Source organism: Dermochelys coriacea, chromosome 9 (assembly GCF_009764565.3).
Source record: "Dermochelys coriacea isolate rDerCor1 chromosome 9, rDerCor1.pri.v4, whole genome shotgun sequence".
In the NCBI taxonomy this organism is placed as follows: domain Eukaryota; kingdom Metazoa; phylum Chordata; order Testudines; family Dermochelyidae; genus Dermochelys; species Dermochelys coriacea.
In genome coordinates, this window is record NC_050076.1 from 76,969,198 (window position 1) to 76,987,194 (window position 17,997).

Consider the following 17,997-nt stretch of genomic DNA (forward strand, 5'->3'; position numbering starts at 1 on the left):
GTAATAGTGTTCTTTTAGTGTACTTTTGTGTGTAATTTCCTAGGGATTATTTTAAAACCAAATTGAAATCACAGAAATTCCATCATGTGGCATCATATTGGTGTTCCTTTGTACTTAATGCAATGTGTTTTCCTGATCCATGGTTTAATTTCTTGTTTGAATTGATTTTATATTTTGGGATGTTTTATTCCACTGGGTTTTCTGTAAAGTGCTGTGTGCCCTTTGGAGGTATAAGGGTCTACTTTATTCAAATAATTACTGGACCAAATCTTGTCTTTACTCAAAACATACTCAGGCAAATTTTCCTCTCCATTACACCTGTGCAACTATATTACAAGGTAAAGCCACAGCAAAGAGAGTAGGGTTACACTGGTATCCATGAAGAATTTTGCGCACATGGAACTTTGCCTGAGTAGATCGTCTTGATCCTAACTTTTCACAATATGTTATTTACAGGGTTAAATATCTCAGCATTATTAAAGTATTCAGTGTAACTACATTAGTTTGATAACCATCTGGCATAACAGAGCAGAAGCTCTACTGATTTGAAATAATATAGCTGCTGCTTTGTTTTGATTCTATTCCATATAAATTTGATTGCATAGCGCTTTGTCACTTGATAGGTAAGCCAGATAGCTGGCTTTAAAATGTACTCGCTACCACTTATACTTTGGAAATGTATTCATTGTGCATATACTGCTGGTTATGAGCACAGGCACTTCTGTGCACTATGCATGTATGTAGTCAGTATCATTGGGCTATGCAGAAGTTGTTAGATAGCTTTACAGCTACCTTCTGATGAAGCCTTTTGAGGCTGGCTATCATCAACACAGCAAAAGAACCCTTGACCTGGGCCGTCCTGTTTTGAGACAGGAGAACTGCCATGATTACCTTAAAAAGAAAAAGGGACCAGTTGGGGAAATTTCCCATTTATTCCAGTGCTAATCAAAAAATGTAAGATTGTCATACAATATATGGCAGCACCACAGCTGGATTATATTATGCAAAACAGTAGCTTAGTCTTCTGAGGGCTTTCCTACTTTGGAGTCATTCCAGTTTTTGGGTTTAGTGCACACGTAGTTGGGGGGTGTTAGTGGCTTGTGAGGAGGTCAGTGTGGATGGTCTGGTGGTCCATTCTGGCCTTAAACTGGACTCTAAACTTCACTCATGGAGAACAGATAGGATTCATGAAGGAGAGAATTGTGCCAAATAAATTTGTGAACTCCTTTGAGGAACCATCTTGCTCTTGCTTTCCCTTTGGATCCCGAAGAGACATGTAATAAGACTGAATTAATAGCATTAATATTTATATTATAGGAACACCCATATAGTATATGTATCTGGGATCCAATTTCAGGCTTCACGGCAGTTGTTTGGTGGCTGCAGAGAAGACAAAACTGTGTGACGTGTGCGAGATCAGATGAATGCAGGAAGAGATGAGGCAAGCTATCTGAATTTTGTTACACATTGACTGTGTGTACTTGGCTTTTGTGCGTGTGTGTGAAAAAAAATCTCCCACTGTTATTCAAGCACCACTGCTGCTCTACTAGTGCCAGCAACAGTGTGGGAGCATTAGACCCAGCAGCTAGTGTTTTTGCCACTTAGTAACATGCTACAGATTTCCCTCCTGTTCAGATATTTGCAGCTTGAAAGTAGATTCTAGCTACTACCCCAGTCTAAGTAACATCTCTGGCACTTAGTAAATTCTCTCCCACCCTGTTCCAAGCAGACAAGTTCTTCTCACTCTCTTCCACTACTGTTTTTTTTGCAAGTAGCCTCACAAGGGTACCTGCCTTCAGGTTCAGTGAGGGAGTAAATGCAAGCTTTGCAAGTGGCTGGGACAACCAACCTGGGTTTTGGGCCCATTGCAGCAGAATCTCAGTTTTCATTTAAAAACAACAACAGGCAGGGGGTGGTAAGTTTCTAGCCCTTTGCCTTGTGAAAGTAGCTTGAAAAATGCAAACTAATCACTAGGGTTCAAAGGATACAGCAGCTGGGCTATATTTCCACAGCAGAAGCCTGGTGAACACCCTGAAGAGCCTATGTCCCACATTTTGAATATAAAATGTCAGCCCAAATCACTGATCTCACTACAGTCCTGAGGCTGGGCCTGCACCTATTGCTATGATAATGGTGGACAGGAATTGTGCCGGGGGATAACAACAAATTGGCTCATAGGCCCATCCCCAAATATGCTAAAGCTATGTCTGTGTGTTGAAGATGTCAGTCCTCTGAGGCTAGAGCTCAGCAACTGATACCACACCATGGGGGTGCCTGCCACTGCCAACAGTGCTGCCAAAGGAAGTCTCTTCCTATGTCCCCCACCAGCACCCTTAGGGGTGAAGGACTGAAGAGCCAGTACTAGAAGAACATCTGGAGCCCCTTCTCCCCCTGTTCCCCATTCCCCACTACCTTCTATGGAAGATTTACTCCCTCAGCTGAACCCCCACACCATCTAGGAGAGACACTCCCACCTCTAAGAGTGGCACCCAGTATTGCCAACCCCAGGTATTCAAAAGCCATGAGTCAGCCACCAAGTCATAACTTTGGCTTTAAAAAAAAATTATATATATATTTTTAAAAGTTTAGAGATTTATTATATGCCAGGTTATTTTTATTTGCCCCCTGTTTCTAAGCCCTTGGAGTGCACAAGGGTCATGTTTTCCAGTTTTTCCTCTCATCTCATGAAGACTAGAAACATTTTTAAAATGAAAGCTCAAGTTCTCAATTAAAGCAATGGACTCCAGGAGCTGGGGCTTTAATGCCTAATATCACGAGATGCACAACAAAATTGAGAATGGGCCACGTTGCACATCCCCTTGACACAGAAGTGTGTGTGTGTGGCGGGGGGATGGGACACAGCACTGGGATTCAGCATTTCACAAGAATATTCCTTGTCAAAGGATATTAAACAGTTTACCATGGCCCAATACAAAAGGTAATTTGCTGGAGTTTTAGGAAACCAAAATGGAGGCTCAACGATTAAAATAGTTTAAAAGGTGAGAGGGATGAAAACCTTCCAGCCCATTAATTCATTTTGAAGTGCTCCAAGAAAAAATTAAACATCTGAGGACCATACTTTAATATGCTCTGCTTAGGATATTACTTGATCTTGCCTAGAAGGATTTATTAGTATTAATAAATTAAGAAGGGCCTTCATGCCATCCCTTCCCTTGAGGCCTTTCTCCATACCACCCCTTCTTCTGAGGTCCCACCCCCTGCTCCCCTCCACTTCCAGTTGCTCACCCTTACGCTGCCCTCCTACTTTTAAAAGTGATGGGGCCATGGCCCTTTGGCTGCCTCTCTTCCAGCGCTCCTGACCTGACACCACCACCACCAGCACATGTCCCACACACTGCTGACACCATTGCTGTAGCTGTGAGGAACAGCGATCAGCTAGGGGAATCACAGAATTTCCATGAGTGATGGGAAAGGGGATATACAGTTAATTGAATAGAGTAGAAGGAGTGATGGATTTGGGTGCAAGGGAGGATTGATTAAAGGGTAGGAGAACTAGTGGAATTAGCGGGGAGTGAGAAGAGAGAAAGGAAAGTATTAAATTAGAGGATGCCTTGGGGGCAAGAGTATCTTACTGCAGTAGTAAAATATTGAGGGAGCCCCTTGTTATGCTAGAAAGTAAAAAGGTCTAGAGTTATTTATATAACTGCATCTGTTACTGCTAGAAATGCCTACTAGGCATTACAGCTGTTAAACTAGAATGATTGTGCACTTTATGATAAAAACAAACATCCTGGACTTTCTCATAAGAGAGTAAAAAAAGAAACCTGCTTCTCTGAACACAAGCCTTCAACACTTATTTATCCCTCTACTATGTGCCATTTTACAGCCACCAAACCCCCAAGTGATTGGCTTTACATAATAGTGAATGTCCCATTGCTTGGCTTAAACTAGAGATAGATCTGGCTCTCTCAATGCCTGCAGTGTATTGTGTACATGTCTTTATCTTACTCATTTACCAAAGCATAAATCCAATAACCCTCAGCATAACTTTGAGTATCCTTCAGCATATCAAAAGGATCAGAAAATCAAACCCATCCAGTTCTCCGCCTTCCATCTGGAATACCAATCAAATTTTGTTTAAAGCATGAGTTGACTTGATGAATGAATGGATTTATTTAGATCAGAAACTTACCACAGAGTAATCATGGTTTCCACTATAGCATACCATGCACCATGTTCACAGGATGCACGTTAACCACAACTACATTATACCCCTGAAAAACATGAGTACAGATACATAGAATAAAATAAACTTCTCCTCTGAGCATTTGATCCACAAGGTGTTGTACACTCTCTTCAGCACTGACCCAGCAAAGCAAGTAAGTGTGCGCTTAATGTTAAGCATGTGCATCATCCTGCTGAAGTCAATGGCAGCATGACATTTGGTATAATCAGAGCTAGTATGAGCCAAATGGTGGAACAATGGCCTGCCCTCTACTCTGGGTTCCAGCTCACAGACCATCTAATCAGCAGACAAAGTCTATTCCCTCCTGGACCTTGCTGCCACTTTTCCTCCATCTTTTCTACCTGGCTGGCTTCTCCCTACCTCTGGGTTTGCCAGTATCCCAACTCCCAGAGAGGAGGCATAGACTACCCATGGTCACCAAACCCACCTCTCTTCTCCCAGCAAATAACTGTAAACTGGGTCCCTCTCTTCTGCTAGCAACTTCTTGCCTTTATAAAGCCAGACCAGCTGCATTCTCCTCGGAGTGGGGGGGGGGGGGAGGGGCTCAATCAATGAGGGAACCACCTGATTCCCTTCAGCTGTGGCCTGTCTGATTAATTGGCCCACTTCATCACCTATATTAACTCTTTCAGGGCAAGTGTGGAGATGAACACACCATCATAATCTGTTTGGGATGCTTGCTCATCCCACTTGGTCTACAACACTTTCCTATGAATTTTTTCCCCTTAGGATGCAGGCTTCAGAAAGGTTCTGCAACTTTGACCTAAAGTAATTCCAAGCCTCCTCCTCATTCAGATCCTTATATTCTTCAGTCCTGTCCACATCCCTAACTAATTCCCTTATTTTTTTAAAGTTTGCCCTTCACTTCTATGTCAGAAATATTATGATTTTATTTTTAGTAAAATAGAAAAGAAATAAAGAAAAAGAGATTTATACTAGTAATAACTGTATGAACGGAATTTAATACAGCAGATGGAAGGGTAGTGTGTGGGCAAGACTTTGGTATTTGTAAAGTAGCATACATCTGCTACTAATGATGTTAATAGTCTGATTTATTTCCGTTGCTAAAATAGAGAATCTTAGTAAGTTAAGTCAGATGAGTGGGCTCTTTCTCTTCCAGCTGAATAGGACCAAACTCCCACCACCCCCAACCCTGCGATAAGCCCATTCAGTATACAAAATGAATTAAACACAAGATTTTGAGTATAATTGAAGGCTAATGCTAAACATAAAACTGTAAAAATGGTGCCATCATTATTGCATGAAGAAATGGATGAGAAATACATCAAAAATCAAAGATAGTTTTTTTTAAAAAAAAAAACCTTTCAAAAATTATTTTATAACAAATGAACAAGAAACCTAAGGTACAGCTAGAGCTGTCAATGTGAATCTCATGTTCAATGTTATCCCAGGGGATGCAATGAGGAAAGATTAGCTGTACTTTATGGTGAACATGGGCAGAATCTATTATCTGAAACATCCATGAATAAAGAAAGAAAAGAGGCTGATAGACTCGGAAGACAGGTAAGCTGATGCGCTCTGAAACAGTCTTGTGCCTCTAATGCCTTTCCTGTTATTATTCTCTTCTTTCTTGATCTTACACCAGGGAAGCACAATTTTGGTCCCAGTATTTTGTGACATAGTGTCATTACCCTCATTTCTCCATTCCTTGCTCCTAGAATGTTTAAGGATTAAAAGAAAGAAAGACCCACAGCATCAAATCCCCAATATCTATTATGGGCTAAACTGCATTTTATGCACAACCTTGTTTCACTGGCCCAGGAGACACCCTGGGGCGCACTGCACACTGTGTGGAGAAATAATTTGCTAGAGCCTATTTGAGGGTGAAGCTTACTTCCTTGTCACAGAGCCAGCAGCCCCTGTACTTCCCTCAGATCTGGGAAGCCCTACTATGGCCCTTATTCCCTGCATGGATGAGTTAGGCCTAGTCACAATCTAGCCCTATAAATAAAGCAGTTGGCTGTATCACTTATCCCACAAAACATAATGGCTGTTGTTTTGATCATCATTTCTCAGAGGTCCAAATTAGAAAAATTCCCTGGTGCAGTTTGACATGCTCATGTTTTCAACATCTAAAATCTAAAAGATGAGAAGTGAGTTGCTCAAGATCAAACAATGAATCAGCCGCAGATTGACGATCAGAATCCAGGAGTCTTCATTCCCAGTGCCTTGTTATATTCACTAAGCAACACTCTCTCACTGTGTTTAAGGCACAAAACATCTCTTATGGGCACACCATGGATTCAGAGCTAGATGTTCAAAAGTATGTGAAACTCAGATGCATATGCACAAACCCTAGGTTGCATGCATCAGTGTACAAATGTACACTCACTCTGGAGTTTGTCTGAACAAAGTGCAAATGGAAAATATGGCCCTAGTTTTATTTGATTCTAGGGCACTGGTTCTCAAACTTTTTTTTTTCGTGGACAACTTGAAAATTGTGGAGGGTCTCGGCAGACCACTTAATGATCTTTCCAAATGTTGTTTGTACCACTAGCTAACTATTATAAAGCGCTTTGGATAAAAGCGCTATATAAAAAACCCCCTAATAATAATTAAAAAAATTTTGTTCTACAAATAAAAGCACACAACTCATATTTTAATATCAGTAGGCTTACCTATCTAATGCGATGGATGTGCCTCTCTCCCCCACCATGGCAGCCCCCGAGCTGGGGCTGGGAAGGAGGAGGGTCTCTCCCCAGCAGCCGCAACCCCGGAGCTGGGGAAAGTTGCCTCTTTCTCTGGTCACCACAGCCCTGCACGTCCCAAATTCCCCCCACCCCCTCTTCTCAACCCACTGCCCCCTCCCATTTACCCCTTATTCCCTCCAAGGCCACCACCTCACCTTACATGTGTGTCTTCTCCAGGGTCCAGGCACCTAATTAGTGGAGCCATGCCTGTGCAGCTCCACTAATTAGGTGGTGGCCCTTCATTCTCTTCTATGTGGCTGCCTGGGCGTGCACCTTAGAGGGAACTATCCGTGGACCACCTGAATGGAGCTCACGGACTACCAGTGGTCCACGGATCACAGTTTGAGAACCTCTTCTAAGGAACTCAGTTTTTGCCATATTTTCAGTGACTAAAAACACACATCTTCTCTTTCATATTCCCTTGCTTACTAGGTACCTTTGCTACCTTGCCTTAATACACAGTGCTTTATGGAAGCAAAATCACTCCATGCTAAGCTAAGCTACCTACATTATAAAATTACTGAATTAACATATGATGAAAATTGTGCCTTGAGAATGCAAACCATGCTTTTTCCTTAAATTTTGTTGAGAATCTGCAGTCTGATGTCAGAAAACAACGTATCTCCTTGTGTGGAGACAACTATACATAAACCAGTAATAAAGGAAGGATTGGGTTTAGGCACAAGCAAAGCAAGATGCAGTTTGGAGCAAGCGGGGCATGCAAAATGGTAAGTCCTTCAATGTGCATGTAATTAAAGATGAAATATACCAGTCTGAAGGAACTGATGTGCTGTAGGACAATGTATGTTGGCACAAGTCTTTACTTAAATGAGTTCTTGTGAGGAAAGCTAATCTGAAGTATTAAGAGACAAAAACCAGGAGAAAATTTATCAGTGCTCTGGATATAAGGCAGGGAACCAAATGGGCCTCTGTTTATTGAGATCTCAACACATGTAAAACAACATGGTTCCATTGACTTCAATGGAGTAATGCTGTTTTACACCAGCTGAGAATCTCAATGTGGACATTTTTTATTTATTACAAATAAATAAATCCAAACCTATCCTGTCATTTGATGGTAATAAAATCTAAATATGTTGGCTGTTCAGTGGCCTCTATGAAATGAGCTAGTGGGCCTTGATTCAGTTACTAGCAGGTAAGTGTTCAGTCCACATCACAAAACCTGCAGTAACTCTCAGCTTTGTGGGCACTATCTGTGTCAGCACAGAGACCAAGAATTGGGTGGACGAGGAGATTAAACCATTTCATAGGAGAAATAGCCTCCTCCAGATCAGTTTTGAGGCAATTTAGTGAGGCAGTGGGATTAAGCAAGGCTATCATTGTGCACATTTCTCCAGTACCATGTAAAAAGTGCTGTTCCTCTCAGTGCTAGATTCCCACTCTCACCCATGCCTTTAATTATTTACTCATTTTCCTTTCTTTTCATCAAATAAAATAACCACTACACTAAAGTACTTCTATTTTTCCGGCTTGCTCTTTATAAGAATTGTTGTTACAGTACCTACAATTTCTTCTAGCACCTCTACCCTTCTGTGTGATGAACTTCCCTATTCCTCTTTTGGAGCTCCCCTTCTGGTTCTCTATTTTCTGATGTGTATATACCGTCTGTATAGCACATGCCACATATCAGGTAGTATCTGGTAAAAGCGTGACACTTGCTGACAAGGAGTTTATGTAGGGCTCTTTGTGCGGCAATGGCAGCCAAACTAACTAGGAAAACCTTGAGCAAAATTAAGATCTCCATGGCAAATGCAGAAGAAAACCAGAATATTTTTTAAAAGAGGAGAAATACTATAGAAAGGTTGAAGAGGCTGCATTATTACTACTATTGATGCTATAGTTAATTGATATTAGTATTAGGAGTTATGTACTGTAAGTATTGACCAAATAGGGCAGTGCTGCCCGGGGATGGGAACAAGGAAAGGCGATGGTCTAAACTAGAGGGTTACACACTTTGTTGCTTATGTAAACTGAGCTGTACTTCTAGTGAGAGAAAGTAGCATATTAAGCTGTGATATGTGTAGATAGCAGCATGGGAGGGTCCAGAATGATCCCTTTCCCTACAGCACCAAATGGGCATTCTGGGGGTTTGATTTTTTCTTACTTACACCAATAGAAATCAAGCTTTTCTGGTTTCCAATTTTTCACCAAAATCAATAAGATTATACCCATTATTGCCTAGAAAACTCCTTGAACTTTTGGAATTGAAGTGGCCTTCAAAAGTTACTATGTTACAAACAAACAAACAGAGAAATACAATCAGCTGAGTGTAAGGACTCGCCTCGCTCGGCAAAATAGGCATCCACCGTTTCTGAGTGCTTTTGTTAATTAATTTTTAGTTTGCTCAGCTGGTGCTAAAGGAGAGGAACGGTGCCAGTTCTTCCCCTTTTTTCTCCAACCGTGTATGAGCCAGGTGTCTCATTGTTTGGTGAAAACACATATAGATGAATCTCACTGTTGCGTAAGTTACATGGACAGGTTTTCATGGTGTTTTAGCCGACTTGAGAGAGAATGGGCCCTAAGTGCCCTGCATATCCCATCACTAAAATATTACTTGGCAGTCATGTGAATGCTTCATGAACTTCCATATGCTACATTTACTCCATTGTAATTAAACATTAATTGATAGAAACTTTACTTGATTTTGGCCATCTTCCTAATTGAAATAGTTTATTGCAATATGCAAGTTTGTTTTCTCTGATGCTCTTCTAAGCCTGACAGTTTCTGCATATCATTAGTGGGGGAATACAGGTTCATACATATCAGGTGGCCTGCACCACCAGGCTCTGTTCTAGGAGATGTTTGAGGGGATGCTTTGGTGGTTGTCTTTCCAGCGCAATAGCTGGAGAGCAGAATTATGGTGATGCAGAGGGAGACATCCTGAGGAGGTGCATACCCCTCAACATGAGATTTCCTCTATCTCAAGCATGCCTCCTGCCTTGAGATACAGAGGAAGACTCATTTAATCATCCCAGATCCATAAGTGCGGAAAGTAGGGTTGTCCATGTCTGTGTTGCTTCACCCTTGCTGAAGAGAAATGGCAGGCATTATGCTTCCCCATACACAAAAGAAGAACTCTTTCGTCTCAGTGGCTTTTATTTCAGATTAAAGAAAATAGAAAAGAAAGAAAAAATAAATATAAAGTCTTAATGAGAGAGAAATTATAGTTGCTCACTCTTTCAGTTCTGCATCTCTGCACCAGGTGTGTAGATTTCTGTAGGTATAGATTTTAAATCAGTTCAGCTCTTAATAAGGGCAGTTTAAAAAACCCACAAAACTGTTCTCCACGCTCTTTAATTCCAGAAAGGAGGCCTTTCCTAGTCTGACTCCACCTCTACCTCCTGAAAACTAGGGTCCTTTCAGAAATAAATGCCCCTCCCCCCCGACAATGGAGGAGAAAATTGGGAAAGCCTCACTCAGCCTGATTCACCTTCCCTACAATAAGAGGAGCTCTCTTGGACTCAGTGTAAATCAGGAGGAACTCCAGTGTAGACAAGGTAGACAACAGCAGTGGTGGCCATGGCTGGTGAAAGTAAAACTCATGAAGTCAGATCCAAGCTCTATAACTTAGTTTTAAACAAATGACTTTTTGGAGTGTGGTTAGGCATGATAACACCAATAAACTCCAACCACAGTGTACATCTGCTCTAGCTGAGACTCTAACAATAACTCTGGCTTGAGCAGAGCTGGGGGTGTGACTCAGACCCACAGAGTATAGCTAGCAATAGCTGTGTGAAAGAGTTTCACAAAGCTTAAAATTTTAGTCAAAATGTTAAAATCACAATTAAAGGAGGCAGATGAGGGTTGAACTTTTACTGTAATTTTATGCACAGTAACCAGTTTTGATTATAACTTTATAACAAAAGACATACTCTTAAAAAACAATGCTAAGATCCTTTGAAAGAACACTATTTCCTTAGCATCAGCCTGTTTAAAGAGTCACTGAGACCATAAGTTGTCCAGAAGCAATTGAAGATTTATGAAATATACTGGAGAAAATAAAAAAAGGGCTTACGCTGAACAGTGTGAGCCTTGCATGGTGTCAGGCCTGTGAAAAATATCTTGTCAGGTTTGCACCTGGGTCCCACCATTCCAGGAAGCACATTCAGATTTTGTTTTCTAGAAGACAAGTCAAACCTAAAGGGTCTCAAGGTTCTCAAAGACTGGAAGCCATGAGTTGTATGTTTTGGATTCAGAAACCAACCTTGCAACAAGATTTTAAGAAAAAAGACTCTTCATAATGGAACAGTCTTTAAGACGGGAGCAAAGAGTCATAGTGAACTGGGGACCTGTGACCATGGCTGATGGCCTCACACCAAGCATTGTGTGAATCCGTGTGAATCCACAAATCTCTAGGGAAGCCTCACAGGCATGCTAGGTAGGGTCAGGACGTGCACTTATTTGTGCGTTGATGGAGAGTTTGAGAGTACGGCATGCTGGGGTGCTTCTGTCCATCCTGGCAACATGGCTGAAGAGCATGCAACAACGCTTTTGATTACAGTGAGCAACTGAAGATAGGCCAGATCTTTGTGAGATTGTGACATTTCACCCTAAGGCAAACTACTTTATTCTTAGGATTTGGCACTGACAGCACATACAGAATGCCTCTAGCTACTCCAAGTCTGCCAGGAAGAGGTCTAGGTTTCTGACCCATTTAGCAGTACTTCTTACATACACACAGGGCCAAACTGAAGTCATAATTTGGTTTCTGCTACAGAGGTTGGTTTTGATGAATTTTTTGACTGAATTTTTGTAAATGGTCAAAACATTTTATTTTGTCATTTTCTAAATGACAAATTTCATTTTTTCCACTGTGAAATAACTTTTTGATGTGAAATGTAACTTAATTATAGTAAGAAAAATGGCTGAAGACAAAACTAAACTTTTGGGGGGATTTTCGGTTTCTGAAAAATGTTCAAGATTTTGACTTTCAGCCCTGATTTAAGATGACAATTTCTTTCAAAATCTCTCAGACTTTCACAGGACAGGAACATTGTTTCCCTCCCAGTTGTATTAGAAAATACAACAGCCCTGTAGAAACACAGGAGCATGGCTGATCTTCCTCTTGCATTGTATAATTTGAAAGATGCTGCAATTTGCTGTTGGTATGGTTACATTTTTAATGACAACAGGATTAGCACTTCAAGAGCTCCTCAGTTGGCTCCCATGACAGGGTGTCCAGGTTCCTCAGTGGCCCCTGGAGAGGCCCATGCAACCCTGCCACATCCCCACCCAATAGTTTCTCTAGGAGCCGCAGAGAGGGCATGTCTACATTGTGATAAAAAAAAAAATAGTGGCACCAAGCCTCAGAGTCTGGGTCAGCTGGCTTGAGCTGTGGGACTAAAAATAGCAGTGTAGACATTTGGACTTGAGCTGGAGCCCAGGCTCTGAGACTCTCTCCCCTTGCAGGGTCTCAGAGCCCTAGCTCTTGCTTGACCCAAATGTCTATATTGCAGTTTTATAGCTCTGCAGCCCAAGGCCATGAACTCAAGTCAGCTGACTTGTACCAGCTGCAGCTGTGCTGTGGGTCTTTTATTGCAGTGTAGACATACCCAGTGTGACCTTATTTTTAGGGGTGGGGGGAGGATGGTTACATCCCAGCAAGGTTCAGCATCAGCTCATTGATGCAATTCCTTCTGAGAGGTATTTAAATTCAGCACTATAAAGAGGGACTGGGTTACTTCCATGGGAGAGGGAAACAAGGCTCTTGCTAACCAGAAGCAAGAAGTGCTCGTGGGAAAACTGAAGAGTGAGCTCTTCACTTGCGTTTTGTGATTTTGAATTTAGTGGCTATAATGTAATGTACTGCCATGGCAGTAATGCAGCACGCACAGACTTTTGTCAAGTGTGTGAAGATCTTCTACAACTACCCAAAAACCACAGAGAGGTTTTTGTGTCTAAACCTGACTCTCCTGTGATGTGTCCTTCTAACAGTCTAGACTCTCCCTGGTCTTGGCACAGGTACACATCTCTTAGGGCCAGATTTCCAAAGGTACTAAACAGGCAGATAGGTGTCTACAGGGCCGGCTCTAGGTTTTTTGCTAACCCAAGCAAAAAATTTGCTGCCCAAGGTCTGAGAGCGCAACTGTCCAAGCCAAAAAAAAAAAAAAAAAAAAAGGATATCCGGAATGCCACCCCTGGAATTGTGCCACCCCAAGGGTGCCTAGTTTTAAAAGTGCCTAAGCTGGTTAGGTGATTAACACCCAGTGTTTTCAAAGACATGGACACCTAACCTGCTTAGGTGCTTCAAGAAATCCCTGTAGGTGCCTATCTGCATTTTTAGGCACATAAATACTTTTGAAAATCTGGCCCTTAGTGATAAAGTTTTGTTGCTCTGCCCTGGAATTTATACACACAACTCTTGATATTATTAGTAATGCAGATGGATGATTTTTTTTTCTTTTTTTTCCCCAAACATGGCTTTTTCATCAAACTGGAAATAGCCATTTTCAACAAAATGTTTTTCATTGAAAAAACTGAAAACGGAAGATTTTTTTGGTGGCTGAAAACTGAAAAAATTTAGCTGACAACCAACGCCCCCTCCTCACCCCACCTTTTTTTTTTTTTGGGCTGCAAAAACCCAAAACATTTTGACCTGACCCCCAGACTGTTTTTTTTAAAAAAAAACACCCACTTTAAAAAAAATTTTCTAAGAACATTAAAACTTTTTTCTGTCAAAAATTTTCATTGGAACAAAAAACAATTTCTTGATCAGCTCTAATCAATAGTAATCAAGAAGTCAAAATACTTTGTTCTGGCGGACCAAAGGGGCTGGATAACTGTATTAAGCAGACAGATTCCCCCTGTGTAGGGGAATCCCTGGGTGGCATACAGTCCATGTCCGTGTTGCTTCACCCTTGCTGAAGAGAAATGGCAGGCATTATGCTTCCCCATACACAAAAGAAGAACTCTTTCGTCTCAGTGGCTTTTATTTCAGATTAAAGAAAATAGAAAAGAAAGAAAAAATAAATATAAAGTCTCAATGAGAGAGAAATTATAGTTGCTCACTCTTTCAGTTCTGCATCTCTGCACCAGGTGTGTAGATTTCTGTAGGTATAGATTTTATAAAAATATATAAAACAAACTTGTTTACATTTGCAGGAGATAAACAAGTAAGAGGTTGGCTCAACAAGAAGTAGGCCTGAGTGGACTTGTAGGCTCTAAAATTTTACAACTTTGTTTTTGAGTGCAGTTATGGAACAAAAACAAAATAAATCTACATTTGTAAGTTGCACCTTTATGGTAAAGAGTTTGCACTACAGTACTTGTATGAGGTGAATTGAAAATTACTTTATTTTATCATTTTTACAGTGCAAATATTTGTAATAAAAATAATAATATAAAGTGAGCACTGTACAATTTGTATTCTGTGCTGTAATTGAAGTAAATATATTTGATAATGTAGAAAAACATCCAAAATATGTAATAATTTTCAATTGGTATTCTATTAACAGTGCAATTAAAACTGCAATTAATCATTATTGTTTTTGAGTTAGTCGCGTCAGTTAACTGCAATCAATCGACAGCCCTACTTATTATTATTTATTTGTATTGCTGTAGTGCTCAGAGTACCCAGTCAAGGGCTAATTGGACCTGGCACTTTACACTAAATCTGAATCCTTATCACACTGTCAGATGTCATTTAGGGCATAAACAAGGCTCCTCTACATGTCTATCATGCTGTTTGCTGGAATGGCTACCTTGTTGTTTCTATAACTAACTCTTTTATGAGGATAGATTGTTGGCCTATGGCTCAACCCTCCATCTGGGCAACCAGTGGGCTACTTTTCATCTGGTCCTATTCTTTGACCTGTCCAGCTTGGGTGACCTTACCAGGAGTTAAGACACATGCCAGCATAGCTCACAGGGTCAGTGGAACATACAAACTTTCCCCCAGCATCAAAGTTCCCAGGCAAGGAAGTGCTGCACACACACATAATAAAAAAGGCAGTCACTGCCCTCAAAGAGCTTACAACCTGAATAAATCCTGTTAATATTAATAGGATGCCTTCCTACTGCTCCCCATGCCCCGGCTGGGTCTACTGGTGTTATAAATGTATTTTGTTATTGAGAAAATTGTTCTAAAAATAAAGATTTTAAAACACCTCACCGCAGATTTCAAGATGAAGACACAGTAATAGCATAGAGAAAGATATGGGGGGGAGGGAAGGGGAGGGGAGAAGCCCCTGGTTAGAACTACCTCTGTAGTCATTTAAGTGAGAAGTATTTTTTCTATACTTCATTTCAGTTATTAAGGCACTTTTGCCACTGAGTGTAATATGAAAGGTATGTTGCAGATTATCTTGAAAGATAGTGTGTCTGTGTCCTATTATATGATAAGACCACTGTACACTTGTGCCAGTTGTTTCACTGCACAATCAGAGCTGATTAATGTAAATTTTTAATTTTTTTTTTAAATTTTACCGAGTAAAACATTTTCAGATTAACAAATCAAGGGTACATGCATGTAGCAGAAGATGGGTATCCATTTAAAACTTTCGGATAGTCAGACATCTGGATAAATCCAGCATAGATTAATTAAGTCTGACTGTATAGCTTTCATTACCAAACTCTCATTGAAATGAACAGGATGCTTGCAACATTGCTCTCACTGTGAAATTATATAGGTAAGTACAATGGATAGTAACACTGACTAGGAAACTAATATGGAATAAGAATAATTTGGTGGTTAAAGCCTCAAGGCAACAGTATTGGTCTGTAAAGTTATGTTGCAAAACGTTAAAAAAGCAGAAGGAAATACACAAGCTATTAAAATAACATTACGGGCATTGCAGTTTATATGGTGTATAAGATTACCCACAGTTCTTATGTAGTCCCTGATAGAGGACTATATAATATAAAACGCTGTGCTTAAACACACGAGGAGTCCAGAATAAAGCAATAGTCTTAACACAGAGTTTCTTTGCTTTTATATGTTTTAGTCAAACCCTTTGTATTATTTTAACACCCTTTTTTGTATTTAAATTTCTAATTTCTTTGATTGGAGAAGAGTGAAAGGGGGGAAAACCAATTTAATTCCATAATCCTCCTAAGCCTTACTTAATACAGTTGCTCTATCTTGTGTCTGAATTTCATAATGGTGCTCAGGGAGTTGCAGCACTTCACAGGAAAATATCCCATCATCTCCATTCAAGGCACATTGTTTACTCTGCTAAGCACCCTATTCATACAATTCACATTGCCAAAAACCAAACCAAAACAGAAAAAATACCCACCCCATTTCTGGTCAGATCTCTTTGCTGCTGTAACTATTTATGATTAAGGAAGCTCATATTCTATTTGCAAGTCATTATAATAATAAATTACAAACAGGTACATTTCTCAGAATGAGGAATTCAATTGAAGTTTCTCTGTGATACAATGGATGGGGTTCCCAGGAGTCAGTTGTTAAAACAATAGCACAAAACCAAGAGACGGTGAAGGGGATTTCCATTACTCCAATGACATTTGCCTTTTTGAATACTGCGAAACCACCCTTGCCAGACAGGCCTTTTCCCCGGAACTCATACAATGTGGCTGAAAAGCAAACTTTTTGCCTTTAGATGGACAATGGCCGAAATAACAAATATTTAAGAAAAAAAATCAAGGTAGAAGAAACTTCCTACAAGAACTTCATCTACAGCCCCCTCTTTAAATTACACAAGTGGGATACGGTCTTATGCTATCAATATACACACAGTGTAGTTAGCAACACAGGGTATGTTTTTCAAAGCTCCTTAAGTGACTCAAGCGCACAAGTCCTGTAGAAAGTCAATGGGATTCGAGGGAAAAGCACCTAAGTGTCTTAGAAACTTATGCTCCTAAATCACTTGGATGCTTCTGAAAATCCTACTTAGTATGTTTTTCAGGAGCAAGGTATGAACATTTCCAGCAAAATGCAGCTTAATAAAATGTGTTGTCTTCTTATATGGTTGTGGCTATGCTGAAACATTTTTGTTTAAATGGGGAAACAAATGAATAGATCCCTCAGTTAGCTAACTACTTGACAGATAATATCAACTAGACCAGGGGTGCCCAACCTACGGCAGGTGGACGATACACGGTCCACCAGAGTATTTTGAGGCCCGCGGCCTGCTTCAACATAATACACTAATGGCTGATTTATCATCATTTTGTCATCATGTTTATATAATTTTAATTTACACAAGTGTGTAAATAGATTGTTTCTATGTGCAGTATTGTTTATCTAAATACATAGAAAACAAGCTGAACTTAAAATATAAATCAATACAAGTGACTTTAAATCCTATTAAAATATGTAAAATCTGTTTGACCCATACAAGGTTGTGCTTATATTTATGTGGCCCTCCTGTGTAATAAGGTTGGGCACTACTGAACTAGATCCTTGGTAGTCTGATACGATTGACACTGTGCCAGAGCAGGAGGAAGCAAAGAATCAACAGTGCTACAATCTATGCTATATCAACACAGCCCTCCTCCACAGACAGAATCCTCACACTTGTGATGTTCTCTATCTGCACTGCTCATTTCCCACCATACCTCTGAAGTTCATCCAAATTACTGGATGGAAGTTCTAGATGTGCAGACAAAATTTTACTCAACCACCTATGAATTAGCAAAAACCTGTTACTAATAAAAGTCTGTGGTGACAGGTTGGGTTCAATGAAAGGAGCTGATAATGCCTCTCTTAAAGCTAGACTATATCCCACAAGCACAGGATACTGCTGCATTGCTGTGCCACTCCAGGATCACCCCAGGATGGGAGTAGTGTCAAGGACAAGAAGTTCGGACTTAACGTAGGGGGTAGGGATGGGGGTGGTGGTTCTGACTTGGTCAGATTAATGAAGAACAGTGACAAAGGGTGGAGAGGAGAGGGGTTTGGAGAACAGATCAGGAATGCACTTTTGGCCATGTTAATTTTAACTTGCCAGTGGGGCAGCCAAATGTCAGAGAGACAATCTGAGATGCGAGACACTTTGGGATGCAGGATTGGATGGTGAGAGTTAAATAAGGAACAAAGAGATGATAGTTGAAACTGTGTAATGTTGACCTGAATTTATGGGCTAGTTTATTACG